Here is a 15,103-nt window from a genome sequence, read left to right as displayed (position 1 = left end):
GAGTTGAGTACCTTTGCACAGGAGGCTTTTTGGTGGAATGGGGTACCTGAGGGCAGTTATTAGTGGAGCTAGGCTTGCTTACACATGGAGCAAGAAAGCTGAGTGCCTTCTGGCCGATGTTTACTGGTGGAGCACGGTGCCTCCAGGCACTTAAAAGTGGAGCTAAAGAGCTTTGGAGCACTTGCCCCAATAGAGAAGGCAGAGAGGCCCAAGGGGCCAAGAGACCAAGGAGTTAGGAAGCAGAAGCTGAAGAGACAAGGAACTCAGGAACCAGAGCTGCCTCAGTTTTAAAGGGTAGGGCCACAACTTCTGAAGTCTCAAAGGGTGGAGCCACAGCCTCCTAGGTTTCAAAGAGTCAGATCTTCACCAACTTTGTTCTGGAGTGTGGGGCTGCCATTCACAAGCTATAATGGGTTGGGGCTGGATCAGCTGCCCAAAGCTGCGGGGACAGGTCTGCTATGCCCAAGGGGCAGCAGAATGGGGCCTGCCAGGGCTGAGGGGATAGGGTCACTACTCAGATTGACTAGAATAATGGGGCTACCCAAAGCCGAGGGAGAAGAATTGACATTCCAGTGGGCCTGGAAGGCAGAGCTAAAGCCCAGGACTGAGAGGCATCCACCCAGAATGCTGACAATGTGACCAAAACCCAGAGTTTGGAGGGCAGGACTATTGTCTAAATGGTTTCAAAGAACAGAGGATTATTTTCAAGCCTTGTAATGTAATGTGTTCTGATGACTTTCTTAGTGCCTGCTATCCCTCCTCTCCCTCCAATTCCTCCCATTTGTAATGAAAATGTCTACTTTGTTCCTATTCCACCATTGTACTTTGGAAGCAGATAACTTATAATCTAGATTTCACAAATGAAGAGGAATTTTGCAGAAGATGTGATTTTGGACTTGGGGTTGATTTAAGACTTTTGGCATGACATGATGGGGTAAGTGTGTTCTACATGTGGCAAGGGCATGAATTTTGGGGGGCCAATTGTGTCCCCCAGAAACGTGTGTCAACTTGGCTAGGCCATGATTTCCAGTATTGTGTGATTCTCCACCATTTTGTCATCTGACGTGATTTTCCTATGTGTTGTAAATCCTACCTCTATGATGTTAATGAGACCAGGTTAGAGGCAGTTATATTAACGGGGCAGGACTCACTTTATAAAATTTGGTTGTATCTTGAGTCACTCTCTTTTGAGATACAAAAAAGAGAAGCTAGCAGAGAGACGGGAGTACTTCATACCACCAAGAAAGCAGCACCAGGAGCAGAGAGTGACCTTTGAGCCTGGGGTTCCTGTGCTGAGGAGCTCCTAGACCAGGTAAAGATTGACGACAAGGGCCTTTCCCCAGAACCAAAAGAGGGAGAAAGCCTTCCCCTAAAGCTTGCACCCTGAATTATGACTTCTAGTCTCCTAAACTGTGAGAAAGAAAAAATTCTCTTTGTTAAAGCCATCCACTTGTGGTATTTCTATTATAGCAGCACTAGATAACTAAGATAGTGGTATTAGCTCTGTTGCTACAAAAAAGCTTTCTTTAAAAGCACAAGTGGAAAATTTAGGTCTTTTATATAGCACTTAAGCCTTGACTCTGAAGCCCTGAACTCATCTCTTTCTTTCACTAGTTTGTCTAGTAAAAGTAAAACCAACCAACCAGCTTCCTTATACTTCTCTTTATGGCAAAATTGTAGAACGGTATCAAACACTCAGTCACCCAGAGCCTTGCCTCCCACAAATACCTGATCCATTAGTGGTGATATTTTTGCTATGTTTATTGCCACCTCACACCATGGATTAGCAGTGCCCTCTTTATTACTGGAAACAGAGTCATCAACATCTTTAAGACTAACCAGATTTGAGAACCAATTTAGAAAACACATCCTTATAGTTTTGTTTCTCTAGAACCACTCTGGATACCAAATGTCTTAGGTTGAATTCTGTAGAGAAGCAAAACCAGTGAAATGTCTATATATAGAGAGAGAGAGGGAGAGACAGAGAGAGGGAGATCAGGGAAGTTGCTCATGAGGTTCTCAAGGCTGGCAAGTCCCAAATCTGTGGGTCAGGCTAGAGGCTTCTTCTGACTCATGGTAGCTGCAGGAACTGGCAAACCCAAGATCCAGACTGCAGGGGCTGATGAATTTCAAGATTACCAGACAATCTGCTAGCTCAAGTCTCAAGAACCCGAGGTCAGATTAACAGAAACCAGCTAGCTGCAAGATCCAGAGTGAGCAAAAGCCAGTGAATCTTGCTAGAAAGTCCACTTATATTGGATGTAGGCCACAACCCCAAGGAAATTCCATTTCCACTGATTGGCTATTCACAAGGGATCCTATTATGAAGGTGATTACATTATATCAAGTCTCATCATGAAGGTGATTGCATATTATACCACTGCCAAATTACATCATAACAGCCAAACCAGTGAGAATCATGGCCCAGTCAAGTTGACATACAACCTTAACCATCAAACTTTGTAGAGAATCAGTGAAAAAGTAAGATGGATTGACACAGCGGCTGCAACAATGGGCTCAAACCTGGCAACGATTGTGAGGATGGTGCAGGATTGAGCAGTGTCTCCTTCTGTTGTGTATAGGGTCACTATGAGTCAGAATTGACTCTGCACCTAACAATTTCTTTATTTGAATTTGTGGGTTGAGTGGGAAATTCTGCCAATCCAGACTGGAGTTGAGTGATCTCACTTGGAGTGATGCATTTACCTGTTGTCAGCCCATGGGTTCACTGGGAGTTGGCTGGTCTAGAAAGGTCTCGACTGAGACAGCTCAGCTCTTCCACATGTCTCATCTTCCAAGGGTTAGTCCAGGAATATGCTCATGACAGTATCTTGGTTCCAAGAAAGAGTATGGACATACACAATCACTTTTTCAAGTCTCTTCTTGTAGCACTTTTGCTACTGTCCCATAAATCAAACCAAATGACATGACCAAGCCCAGCGTCAGTGTGGGAGTTTTGAGCATAACAGTAGAAGTGGATACACCAAGATGTGGAAAATGAATGCTATTGGTGCAATCAATCTAACATAAGTATGTCAGTTCCAAAAATAAGTTTGAAATAGTTCCTTTTTTTTTTCCCCCAATCAGGAAACATTTATGTAATGTTGCTATAATTTTTTTTTCCTTAAATACTTGGAAGAATTCATCACTGCAGCTATTTAAATCTGGGATTTTCTTTGTTGGAATGTTTTAAATTACAGAATCAATTCATTTAATAAAAAAATTAAAATTATATTTCTAATCCCAGTTTTGATGATTTTATTTTTTATGAAATAGATCTATTTTGCAAATTTTTACATAAAGTTATTTATCTTAATAAACATATACAGAATATGTAGTGATAAGCCCTTTATTCTTAATATTTTCATTTTTTGTTTTCTGTATTATTTCTTTATTAGTCTTGCTAGGATTTTATCAGTTTTATTAGTCTTTTAATATTTGGCTTCTTTAGGGCTAATGCCTGTGATATATAATGGGGGGAGAGATTAGAATTGAACAAGGAAAACCGTCAGATTGTGAAAAAAATCAGATACCTTTGAAATTGAAGTTGAAAATAAATAGTGAGATCGTGATATAAACAGCCATATCAGCAGCAAGGATAGAATTAAAGTTAAAATTAATTTCTTGGAACAAAGTTTGAAAAATGAAGGAATATTTAACCTGAAGAAGCAAGGAATTAGGAACCCCTGAAAGTTGTCTTCAAGTAATTGAAAGCCTGTCATATGGAAAAGGAATTAGTTTAGTTTTGCACATCCCCTAGAGAAAGGATTTACTGGCCAAAATGATAGGAAGACAGAGCTCAAATTTACCTGAGGAAGACCATCATTGCTGCTCCAGTATGAGTTGCCTTGATTTAAGGTGTTCATGCTGAAGTTGGACGCCTGCTTAGTGGAAACGTTATAGAGCAGTGGTTCTCAAAGGCTGGCAACCGTGAGATTCTCTAAGAAATTTCTCAAGGTCAAAACTATATTTATAATTATGCTACACCGTTATTTGCCTTGTGTTGCCATTTGCACTGATGGTGTGAAAGCAGTGATGGATAGAACTGTTCACAACTTAGCATCAATCAAAATACTAGAGCCAAACTATATTAACAGTCAATTGTATCTTTCACCGAAGGCACAATAAAATAACAGAAAAGTGTTGATTCAAGTAGAAGAGTCCCCAGTATAGCAGTGAAAATATTAATTTTATTAACTCTCAATTCTTCAGTGCACTTCTTAATATTCTGTGTAATGAGATGAGAAGTGTGCATAAAGCATGTCTGCGTACCAAAATCTGACGACGATCTTGAGGAAAAGCACTTCTATGATTGAGTTCTGAGCTGAACTAGCCACTTTTTCATGCAACATCAATGACAGCAAATCTCTGTTTATTTTTACACAAATAGTGTATGTCTTCTACATTTGTTGGCCAAACACACCCATCCCCTGAAAAGTATTTTCATAAATGTGCTATGCTAATTTTTTCTACAGCAACATGTAAAAAGAAATTGGCCTAGAGGCACTTCTGAAAATAATTTGCTGGGAAGAGGAGGGAGTAGTTGGCAAACAAATGTAGAAAGCATGTATTATTTGGGTTTTTGGCAAATGTTTTCTTGAACAAACTGAGCCTGTCACTTCAAGGAAACCAACCAACACCACTTGTCAATTGTTATGGATTGAATTCTCACTCTCCAAAATGTGTGTTGTAAATCCTAACCCCTATACCTGTGGTTGAAGCCCTGGTGGCACAGTAATTAAGAGCTTGGCTGGTAACCAAAAAAGTCAGCAGTTTGAATCCACTAGCCACTCCTTGGAAGCCCTATAGGGCAGTTCTACTGTGTCCCATAGGGTCTCTATGAGTTGGAATCAACTCATTGGCAATGGCTTTTGTTTGGTTTGATATACTTGTGGTTATAATCCCCTTTGGAAATGGATTTTCTGTGTTATGCTAATGAAGCAGTATTAGCGTAGAACGCGTCTTAAGTCAACCTCTTTTGAGATGTAAAAAGAGAAGAGTGAGCAAGGAACCATGTAAACAGAAATAGAGGAAGATACACGCCAAGTCACATGAAGATCATGGAAGAAAAGAAGCTGAAAAGAGACAAGAACCTTTCTGCAGGGCCCACAAGACAGAAAGTCTTTCCTTAAAGCCGGTGTCCTGAGTTCAGAATTCTAGCCTCTTAAACTTTGAAAAAATACATTTCTGTTTGTTAAAGTCACCCACTTACGGTATTTGTTATAGCAGCACTAGATAACTAATGAATTTTGAGATTCGGGTGAAAGTTAGAAACTTGTTTCTGCCGTGGTGAACTGAACAGCTTCCTAGTACTCACATACTTTTCATACGAGATCAGTGGTAACAGTACAAACATGAACTTCTGTATTTACTGAAACTGTCAACATTGGAAAGAGCTGCATAAGTCAATGAACTGATGTTTTCCAAATGACTATCTCAGGATGTTATGAAATTATGCATAAACTAAGAAAAAACATTCAAAGTGCAAGGTAAGTAGATTTTAATGTGACAAGGGTATGGAAAGTCCATTGATATGGTTTGAGATTACACACTGCAGTTTCCACTTCGAAACTTAAAAGAAGTTCCTACTTGTCCAATTTTGTTACAATATCAAGGGAGGATGACCACAATTATCTGAAGAGCTATTACAGTACTCCTTTATCCAAATGCATATCTGTATGAGGCTGAATTTTTTTCATATACTTCATCCAAAACAACATATTTCAATAGAATGGATGCAAAAACAAATTTGAGAATCTAGAGAACACAACTGTGACATTAAAGAGCCAGATATTAAAGAGGTTTGTAAAAATGTAAAACAATACTTCTCTTCACTCTTCTTGTTTTCTTCGAAACATCTATTTACTCTTCAAAAATATTTTAGCAGGTTGTAACCAAAACAAACCAGATGCCGTCAAGTCAATTTGGACTATAAACTTTTAAGTTAATTAATAAATAATTATTTTAAATTTTCCGTTATTATTTTGGATGTGCTAAGTTTTTATAGAATAACCCACTTAAAAAAAAGCTCTTTGGGTCCTCTTTAATTCTTAAATGTGTAAAGGGGTTTGGAGCCTAAAATGTTTTGAAACCCTGGGCCACTTGATCTTTACAGGCTCCTTCAACCTGAGGTGTGATTAGTCATTGTTCTGAAAATCTAATATTTGAACCGTGATATTATCTTGTTTGGCCTTGAATATATTGCTGACCTAGTTCCTGCAACCCAAATGAATGAAATTGCAAATATTTTTGTGTTGTTCTACAGTTCTTCAAAATGATTGGGATAAAAGTTGACAAAATTCTTCAAACTCAATTATATGGACATGTTTTTATGTTAGAAGAAAAAGGGGTTTAAATCTACTGCTTCATGTGAAATGTTCATTTACGGAGTATGGAAAGTTTATTGATATCTCTGTAAGTAAATATTAATGTCACTCAAAAAGAAACATCGGCTCCAAGAAATATCCTTAAGCTGACTGGTACCAGAAGGTGGCAGTAATGCTATGACTGTCAGTATCAGAGCTGGGATAAAGATTTAAATGGTCTATTTTTATATATTTAAAAAAAAAAAAAATTTTTTTTTTAATAATTATATATTTATAACAAAGTCTGGCCAATTGTTGAAGGTTCTCCCTTAAAAATAGAGAAAGAAAATACGAACTTCATGTGGTTTTAAAATGTGTAGTAATTGTCATATTTCACTATGTTTTATGATTCCCTGGAAGGCACATTATAAATTAATAAATGGCTGATTTTCACAGGGTTTTCTTTTCACCTTAATCTTTCCAAATGGCAGAAATCTGATTATGTGTTACCTTTAGAAGTTTGGGCATCACTCCTCAATGCTTGTTAAAATTTTCTCTTGAGAAATCACTTCCAATAAACATTAAAAAAAAAAAGTTCATCTGTTAACCTAATGATATTTTCTCATATTGCTATATACCAACTACAAAATTTTATACCAACTATACCCTAAAATTAGAAATCTTCATTCCTGGAAAGATATAAAATATCTCCAGGAGAGCATTCACCTAGTAGTAATCTGATATTTGAAAATACAGTTTATTTAACAAAAATGATTTTAAATATAGAGCATTACTCCCAAGGTAATGATGGAAAAAAAAAATTTTTTTTTCTTTCCTTTTCCACATTCTGTAATACCACCTGGTATACCTGAAAAATATGTTGTAATTTTCAAGGTTGAAGAAACAATAGTCACCCTTGAATTGGCATTTGTTCATTTATTTAAACAAATATTTACTGACTGGTCTCCAATTGCTATGAACTTTGCAAGACACAGACATCCAATGACAACCAAGCAAGCATACGTCTATTAAATAATATTGTTTTTTCATGAAAACTTAACACTGAATATGTCTGTGCTCATCTATTCTTGGGTGCATCACAACTATTATTAAGTATTTTTTTGCCATTGCAAATTCAGGGTCATTCATCAGCATTTAGTATTGATTCTTATTTACGGGTGAAAGAAAGCATTCATTCAAAGATATTTGTGCCCAGTAATTACATTTTCTTTACAATAGTATTATCGTGTAGTCTTTTTATCACCTTTATTTTCAATGTTAACTCATATGACCGATAAAAATATATTCAAGATTAACACATCTAAGGCACTTAGTACTATGACCTGTGAGTTTCATGAGAGGAGAAATCGTAGCATTTAAAAAAAATTACCTACATAGATAAATTATGATTATTTTTATTATTTCTGAGGAATATGATCTTTATAAGAGCTTATAAAATGGGAACTGAAACCAGTACTCAAGAAGAATCAGTAATGTCTCTAAATTACCTATAAGAGGTACAAAACTGAGAAGCAACGTCAGTTTGTTATGCCATTAGAAGCCATTTTAACAATCAGTGTGCTTGAAGTAATTTCCTGGTACAACCAGCTAAATGAGCCAGTTATTTCTGTCATTCATGTCTAGATATGTTACTGGGATCAGAATTATAAGCAGTAAGTGATGTAAAAATTCAGAATGTAGAGTAGTAAGTCTCTAATGCTTTTAGAAAAGATGCTAAATCCTATTGAATTTGAAATAAATAATGATTATGATGTTGAACTTGGCTGTCCAATACAGTAGCCACTAACTTCATGTGACTACTGACCTCTTAAAGTGCGACAGTCTAATTGAGAGACGTTGTGGGTGTAAAATACACAACAGATTTCAAAGACTTTATGTGAATAAAGGAATATTGTGTATTTCATTCACAGTTTTTATACTACTTGCATGTAGAAATAACATTTTAGCATGTTGATTTAAAAAATATATAACATTAAAGTTAATAAAACCTGTTTTTTTTTATTTTTATTGTGCTTTAAGTGGAAGTTTACAAATCAAGTCAGTCTCTCATACAAAAATTTATATACACCTTGCTGTATACTCCTAATTGCTCTTCCCCTAATGAGACAGCACACTCCTTCCCTCCACTCTCTATTTTCGTGTCCATTCAGCCAGCTTCTGACCCCCTCCGCCCTCTCATCTCCCCTTCAGACAGGAGATGCCAACATAGTCTTGTGTCTACTTGATCCAAGAAGCTCATTCTTCGCCAGTATCACTTTCTCTCCCACTGTCCAGTCCGATCCCTGTCTGAAGAGTTGGCTTTGTGAATGGCTCCTGCCTTAGGCTAACAGAAGGTCTGGGGGCCATGACCTCCGGGGTCCTTCTAGTCTCAGTCAGACCATTAAGTCTGGTCTCTTTATGAGAATTTGGACTCTATATCCTACTGCTCTCCTCCTTCCTCAGGGGCTCTCCTTGCACTCCCTGTCAGGGCAGTCATTGGTTGTAGCCGGGCACCATCCAGCTGTTCTGGCCTCAGGTGGGTGTAGTCTCTGGTTTATGTGGTCCTTTCTGTCTCAGGCTCATAATTACCTTGTGTCTTTGGTGTTCTTCATTCTCCTTTGCTGCATTGAGATCCATTGATGCATCTTAGATGGCCCCTTGCTAGTGTTTAACACCCCAGAAGCCACTCTCCAAAGTGGGATGCAGAATGTTTTCTTAATAGATTCTATTACACCAATTGACTTAGATATCACCTGAAACCGTGGTCCCCAAATCTCTACCCCTGCTAGGCTGGCTTTTGAAGTCTTCTGTTTATTCAGGAAACTTCTTTGCTTTTAGTTTAGTCCAGTTGTGCTGACTTTGCCTGTATTATGTGTTGTCTTTCCCTTCACCTAAAATAATTCTTATCTACTATCTAATTAGTGAAAACCACTCTCCTTCCCTCCCCCTTCTCGTAACCATCAAAGAATATTTTCTTCTCTCTTTAAAGTATTTCTCCAGTTATTATAATAGTGGTCTTATACAATATATGTCCTTTTGCAAATGACTAGTTTCACTCAGCATAATGCCTCTCAGATTCCTCCACGTTACGAGATGTTTCATGGGTGCATCACTGTTCTTTATCAATGCATAGTATTCCATTGTGTGACTATACCATGATTTAATTACGCACTCATCCATTGATGGGCACCTTGGTTGTTTCCATCTTTTTGCTATTGTAAACAGTGCTGCAATGAACATGAGTGTGCATATATCTGTTCATGTAAAGGCTCTTAATTCTCTAGGATACATTCCAAGAAGTGGGATTGCTGGATCCTATGGTAATTCTATTTCTAGTTTTTTAAGGAAGCACCAAATCGATCTCCAAAGTGATTGTACCATTTTGCATTCCCACCAGCACTGTGTAAGTGTTCCAGTCTCTTCACAACCTCTCCAACATCTATTATTTTTAGTTTTTTGGGTTAATGCCAGCCTTGTTGGAGTGAGATGGAATCTCGTTGTAATTTTGATTTGCATTTCTTTAATGGCTTTAATGGCTAGTGATCGTGAACATTTCCTCATATATCATTAGCTACCTGAATGTCTTCTTCAGTGAAGTGCCTGTTCATATCTTTTGCCCGTTTTTTAACTGGGTTATTTGTCTTTTTTTAGTTGAGTTTTAGCAGAATCATGTAGATTTTAGAGATCCGGTGCTGACTGGAAATGTCATAGCTAAAAACTTTTTCCCAGTCTGTAGGTAATCTTTTTACTCTTTTGGTGAAGTCTTTGGATGAACATAGGCATTTGATTTTAAGATTTCCCAGTTATCTAGTTTCTCTTCTGCATTGTTAATAATGTTCTATATACTGTTTCTGCCAAGTATTAGGGCTCCTAACGTTGTCCCTATTTTTTCTTCAATTATGTTTATCATTTTAGATTTTATATTTAGGTCTTTGATCTGTTTTGAGTTGGCTTCTGTGCATGGTGTGAGGTATGGGTCTTGTTTCATTTTTTTGCAAATGGATATCCAGTTATGCCAGCACTATTTATTAATCTATCTTTTCCCCATTTAAATGATTTGGGGCCTTTGTCAAATATCAACTGCTAATATGTGTATAGATTTATGTCTGGATTCTCAATTCTCTTCCGTTGGTTTCTGTATCTGTTGTTGTACCAGTACCAGGCTGTTTTGACCACTGTTGGTGGTATAATAGGTTCTAAAATCAGGTAGAGTGAGGCCTCTCACTTGTTCTTTTTCAGTAATGCTTTACTTATCTGAGGCCTGTTTCCCTTACATATGAAGTTGGTGATTTGTTTCTCCATCTCATTAGAAAATGTTGGAATTTGAATCACAATTACATTGTATCTATAGATCGCTTTTGGTAGAATAGACATTTTTACAATGTTAAGTCTTTCCATCCAAGAAAAAGGTAGGTTTTTCCACTTATGTAGGACTCTTTTGGTTTCTTGTAGTAGTGTCTTCTAGTTTTCTATGCATAGGTCTTTTACATCTTGGGTAAGATTTATTCCTAAGTATTTTATCTTCCTGGGGGATACTGTAAATGGTATATAGATCCAGTGATTTCCTCCTCGATGTTCTTTTTGTTGTTGTAGAGGAATCCAACGGATTTTTGTATGTTTATCTTGTATCCTGATACTCTGGTGAATGCTTCTATTAGTTTCAGTAGGTTCCTTGAGTATTCTTTAGGGTTTTCAGTGTATAAGATCATGTTATCTGCAAATAGAGATACTTTTACTTCTTCCTTATCAATCTGGATACCCTTTATCTAGCCTAATTGCTCTGGCTAGGGCCTCCAGCACAATGTTGAATAAGAGTGGTGATAAAGGGCATCCTTGTCTGGTTCCCCTTCTCAAAGGGAGTGCTTTCAGAGTCTCTCCATCTAGGATGATGTTGGCTGTTGATTTTGTATAAATGCCCTTTATTAAGTTGAGGAATTTTCCCTCTATTCCTATTTTGCTGAGAGTTTTTATCATGAATGCATGCTGAACTTTGTCAAATGCCTTTTGTGCATCGATTGATAAAATCGTGTGGTTCTTGCCTTTTGTTTTGTTTATATGATGGATTACATTAATTGTTTTTCTAATGTTGAACCATACCTGGTATGAATCCCACTTTGTCATGTTGAATTATTTTTTTGATATGTTGTTGAATTCTATTGGCTATAAATTTGTTGAGGATTTTTGCATCTAAGTTCATGAGGGATATTGGTGTGTAATTTTCTTTTTTTGTGGTGTCTTTACCTGGTTTTGGTATCAGGGATACGCTGGCTTCACAGAATGAATTTGGTAGTATTCCGTCCTTTTCTATGCTCTGAAATACCTTTAGTAGTAGTAGTGTTAACTCTTCTCTGAAAGTTTGGTAGAACTCTGCAGTGAAGCCATCAGGGCCAGGACTTTTTTTGTTGGGAGTTTTTTTTTTTTATTATTACATTTTAAATCTCTTATTTTGTTGTGTGTCTATTTAGTTTTCTTACCTCTGTTTATGTTAGTTGTGGTAGGTAGTGTGTTTCTAGGAATTCATGAATTTCTTCTAGGTTTTCAAATTTGTTAGAGTACAATTTTTCATAGTAATCTGATATGGTTCTTTTAATTTCAATTGGGTCTGTTGTAATATCACTCTTCTCATTTCTTTTTCAGGTTATTTGCTTCCTCTCCTGTTTTTCTTTTGTCAGTTTGGTCAATGGGTTATCAATTTTGTTAATTTTTGCAAAGAACCAGCTTCTGGTCTTGTTAACTCTTTCAGTTGTTTTTCTGTTTCATTTAGTTCTGCTCTAATTTTTATTATTTGCTTTCTTCTGGTGCCTGAGGGTTTCTTTTGTTGCTGTCTATTTGTTCAAGTTGTAGGGAGAGTTCTTTGATTTTGGCCCTTTCTTCTTTTCGTATATGCGCATTTATTGATATAAATTGACCTCTGAGCACTGCTTTCACTGTGCCCCAAAGATTCCGATAGGAAGTGCTTTCATTCTCATTGGATTCTACAAATTTCTTTATTTCATCCTTAATGTCTTCTATAACCCAGTCCTTTTTGAGCAGGTTATTGTTCAGTTTCCAAGTGTTTGATTTCTTTTCCCATTATTGATTTCCACTTTTGTGGCCTTATGGTCAGAGAAGATATTTTGTAATATTTTGATATTTTGGATTCTGCTGAGGCTTGGTTTATGACCTAATATGTGGTCTATTCTAGAGAATGTTCCTTGTGCACTAGAAAAAAGTATATTTGGCTGTTGTTGGTGCAGAGTTCTGGATATGTCTATGCGGTCAAGTTGGTTGATTGTGGCATTTAGATCTTCCATTTCTGTATTGGGCTTCTACCTGGATGTCCTGTCCATCACTGAAGCTGGAGTGTTGAAGTCTCCTACTATAATTGTGGAGCTGTGTATCTCACTTTTCAGTTCTGATAGTTTGTTTTATGTATCTTGCCCTGTCATTGGGTGCATAAATATTTAATATGGTCACATGCTCATGGTATATTGTCCCTTTAATCATTATATAGTGTCCTTCCTTGTTCTTTCTGATGGATTTAACTTTACAGTCTACTTTGTTGGAAATTATACTCCCACTCCTACTCTTTTTGTTTGTTGTTTGCTTGATATATATTTTTTTCCATCCTTTGAGTTTCAGTTTGTTTGTCTCTCTAAGTCTAAGGTGCAACTCTTGTAGGCAGCATATAGATGGATCATGTTTTTTTACCCATTCTTCCACTCTCTTTCTTTACTGGTGCATTTAGTCCATTTACATTCAGCGTGATTATAGATAGGTATGAGTTTAATGGTGTCATTTTGATGTCTTTTTTTGTGTGTTGTTGACAGTTTCTTTTTCCCACTTAATTTTTTGTGCTGAGTATTTTTTTTTTTATATATATTCTCTTTTCCTCTTATTCATTGTTTTTGATTTTGTTTCTGCTGAGTCTCTTTTTTTTCTGGTATTTTATTTTGAAGAGTAGGATAGTCAGTCTCCTTTGTGGTTACCTTAATATTTACCCCTATTTTTCTAAGTTTAAATGTAACTTTCATTTCTTTATATCACCTTGTTTTCCTCTCCATATGAAAGATCTATGAGTACATTTCTTAGTCCCTCTTTATTGTTTTAATATTGTCTTCTTTTACATAATAACATCGCTGTTTCCTGATTTTGAACTTTTTTTATCTTGATTTATTTTTGTGATTTCCCTGTCTTGGTTGACCTCTGATTGCTCTGTACAGTGTCTCTACTGTTGGATTGATACCTGATATTATCAATCTTCTCACCAAAGAACTCCTTCTAGTATTTCCTGTAGTTTTGTTTGGTTTCTATAAATTCCCTAAACTTCTGTTTCTCTGGAAACGTCCTAATTTCACTTTCATATTTGAAATACAGTTTTGCTGGATATATGATTCTTGGCTGGCAAAATTTTTTCTTCAATTTTTTATGTAAGTCATCCCATTGCCTTCTTGCCTGCATGGTTTCTGCTGAGTAGTCTGAGCTTATTCTTATTGACTCTCCTTTGTAGGTGACTGAAAATTCTCTATTTATCTTTGGTTTTGGCAAGTTTGATTTTAATATGTCTTGGTGACTTTCTTTTAATATCTACCTTATGTGGAGTTCAATGAGCATCTTGGATAGACATCTTCTCATCTTTCACAATATCATGGAAGTTTTCTGCCAACAAATCTTCAACAATTCTCCCTGTATTTTCTCTTATCCCTCCCTGTTCTGGTACTCCAGTCAAAACCAGAAAACCAAACCCAGTGCCATTGAGTCGATTCCGACTCATAGTGACCATATAGGACAGAGTAGAGCTGCTCCATAGAGTTTCCAAGGAGCGCCTGGCAGATTCAAACTGCCGACCTTTTTGGTTAGCAGCCGTAGCAGTTAACCACTACACCACCAGGGTTTCTGGTACTCCAGTCACTCATAGGTTATTTCCCTTGATAGAGTCCCACATGATTCTTAAGTGTTTTTCATTTTTTTTTAATTCTTTTATCTGATTTTTCTTCAGATATTTTGGTACCAAGTGCTTTATTTTCAAGCTCACAAATTCTGCCTTCCACTTGCTCAGTTCTGCTCCTCTGACTTTCTTTTGAGTTGTCTAACTCTGTAATTTTATTGTTAATCTTCTGAATTTCTGATTGCTGCCTCTCTATGGAGTCTTGCAGCTTAATAAATTTTTCAGTATGTTCTTAAATAACCTTTTTTAATTTCTTCAGCGACTTTATCTCTGTGTTCCCTGGCTTGTTCTGCATATTGCCTGATCTTCCTAATCTCATTGCTGATGTCTTGAAGAGTTCTGTGTATTAATCTTTTGTATTCCACATCTGGTAATTCTAGGAAGGCACCTTTATCCAGAAGATAATTGATTCTTTGTTTTGAGAGCTTGCTGAGGCAATCATTGTCTGTTTCTTTATGTGACTTTATATTTACTCTTGTCTCTGAACCATCTATGAAGTATTAAATTAGTTTATTTTATGTTTGCTTACTATGTCCTGGCTTATTGCTTTCTTTTGTTCTGATATCCCCAAATGGGTTGTTTGAGTGAGCTAGCTTGATTATTTTCACCTTTGAAGCTCTGACGTCTTGTCATCAGATGGCTAGAGCTGTTATCAGGTATATCAGTGCAGGAGTCCATTGACTTTCTTGTATGAATTCAGCTCGGGTGTCCAGGTAGCTGATCATCAAGTGTGTGGTATAGGCTGTGTCTTACAGTCTTAGAGGGGCAGAGGTGATTGGTGTAGGTATCGGTATCTGGTTGCAACTGGGAGGCATGCTCTGAACAAGACAGAGGACTGAGAAACATCCCCTGAGTGTATGCGAGGAAAGCA

The sequence above is a fragment of the Loxodonta africana genome, chromosome 4, assembly GCF_030014295.1.
Source record: "Loxodonta africana isolate mLoxAfr1 chromosome 4, mLoxAfr1.hap2, whole genome shotgun sequence".
Classification (NCBI taxonomy): domain Eukaryota; kingdom Metazoa; phylum Chordata; class Mammalia; order Proboscidea; family Elephantidae; genus Loxodonta; species Loxodonta africana.
The sequence above is the reverse complement of the archived record's forward strand: the minus strand, read 5'-3'. Positions refer to the sequence as shown.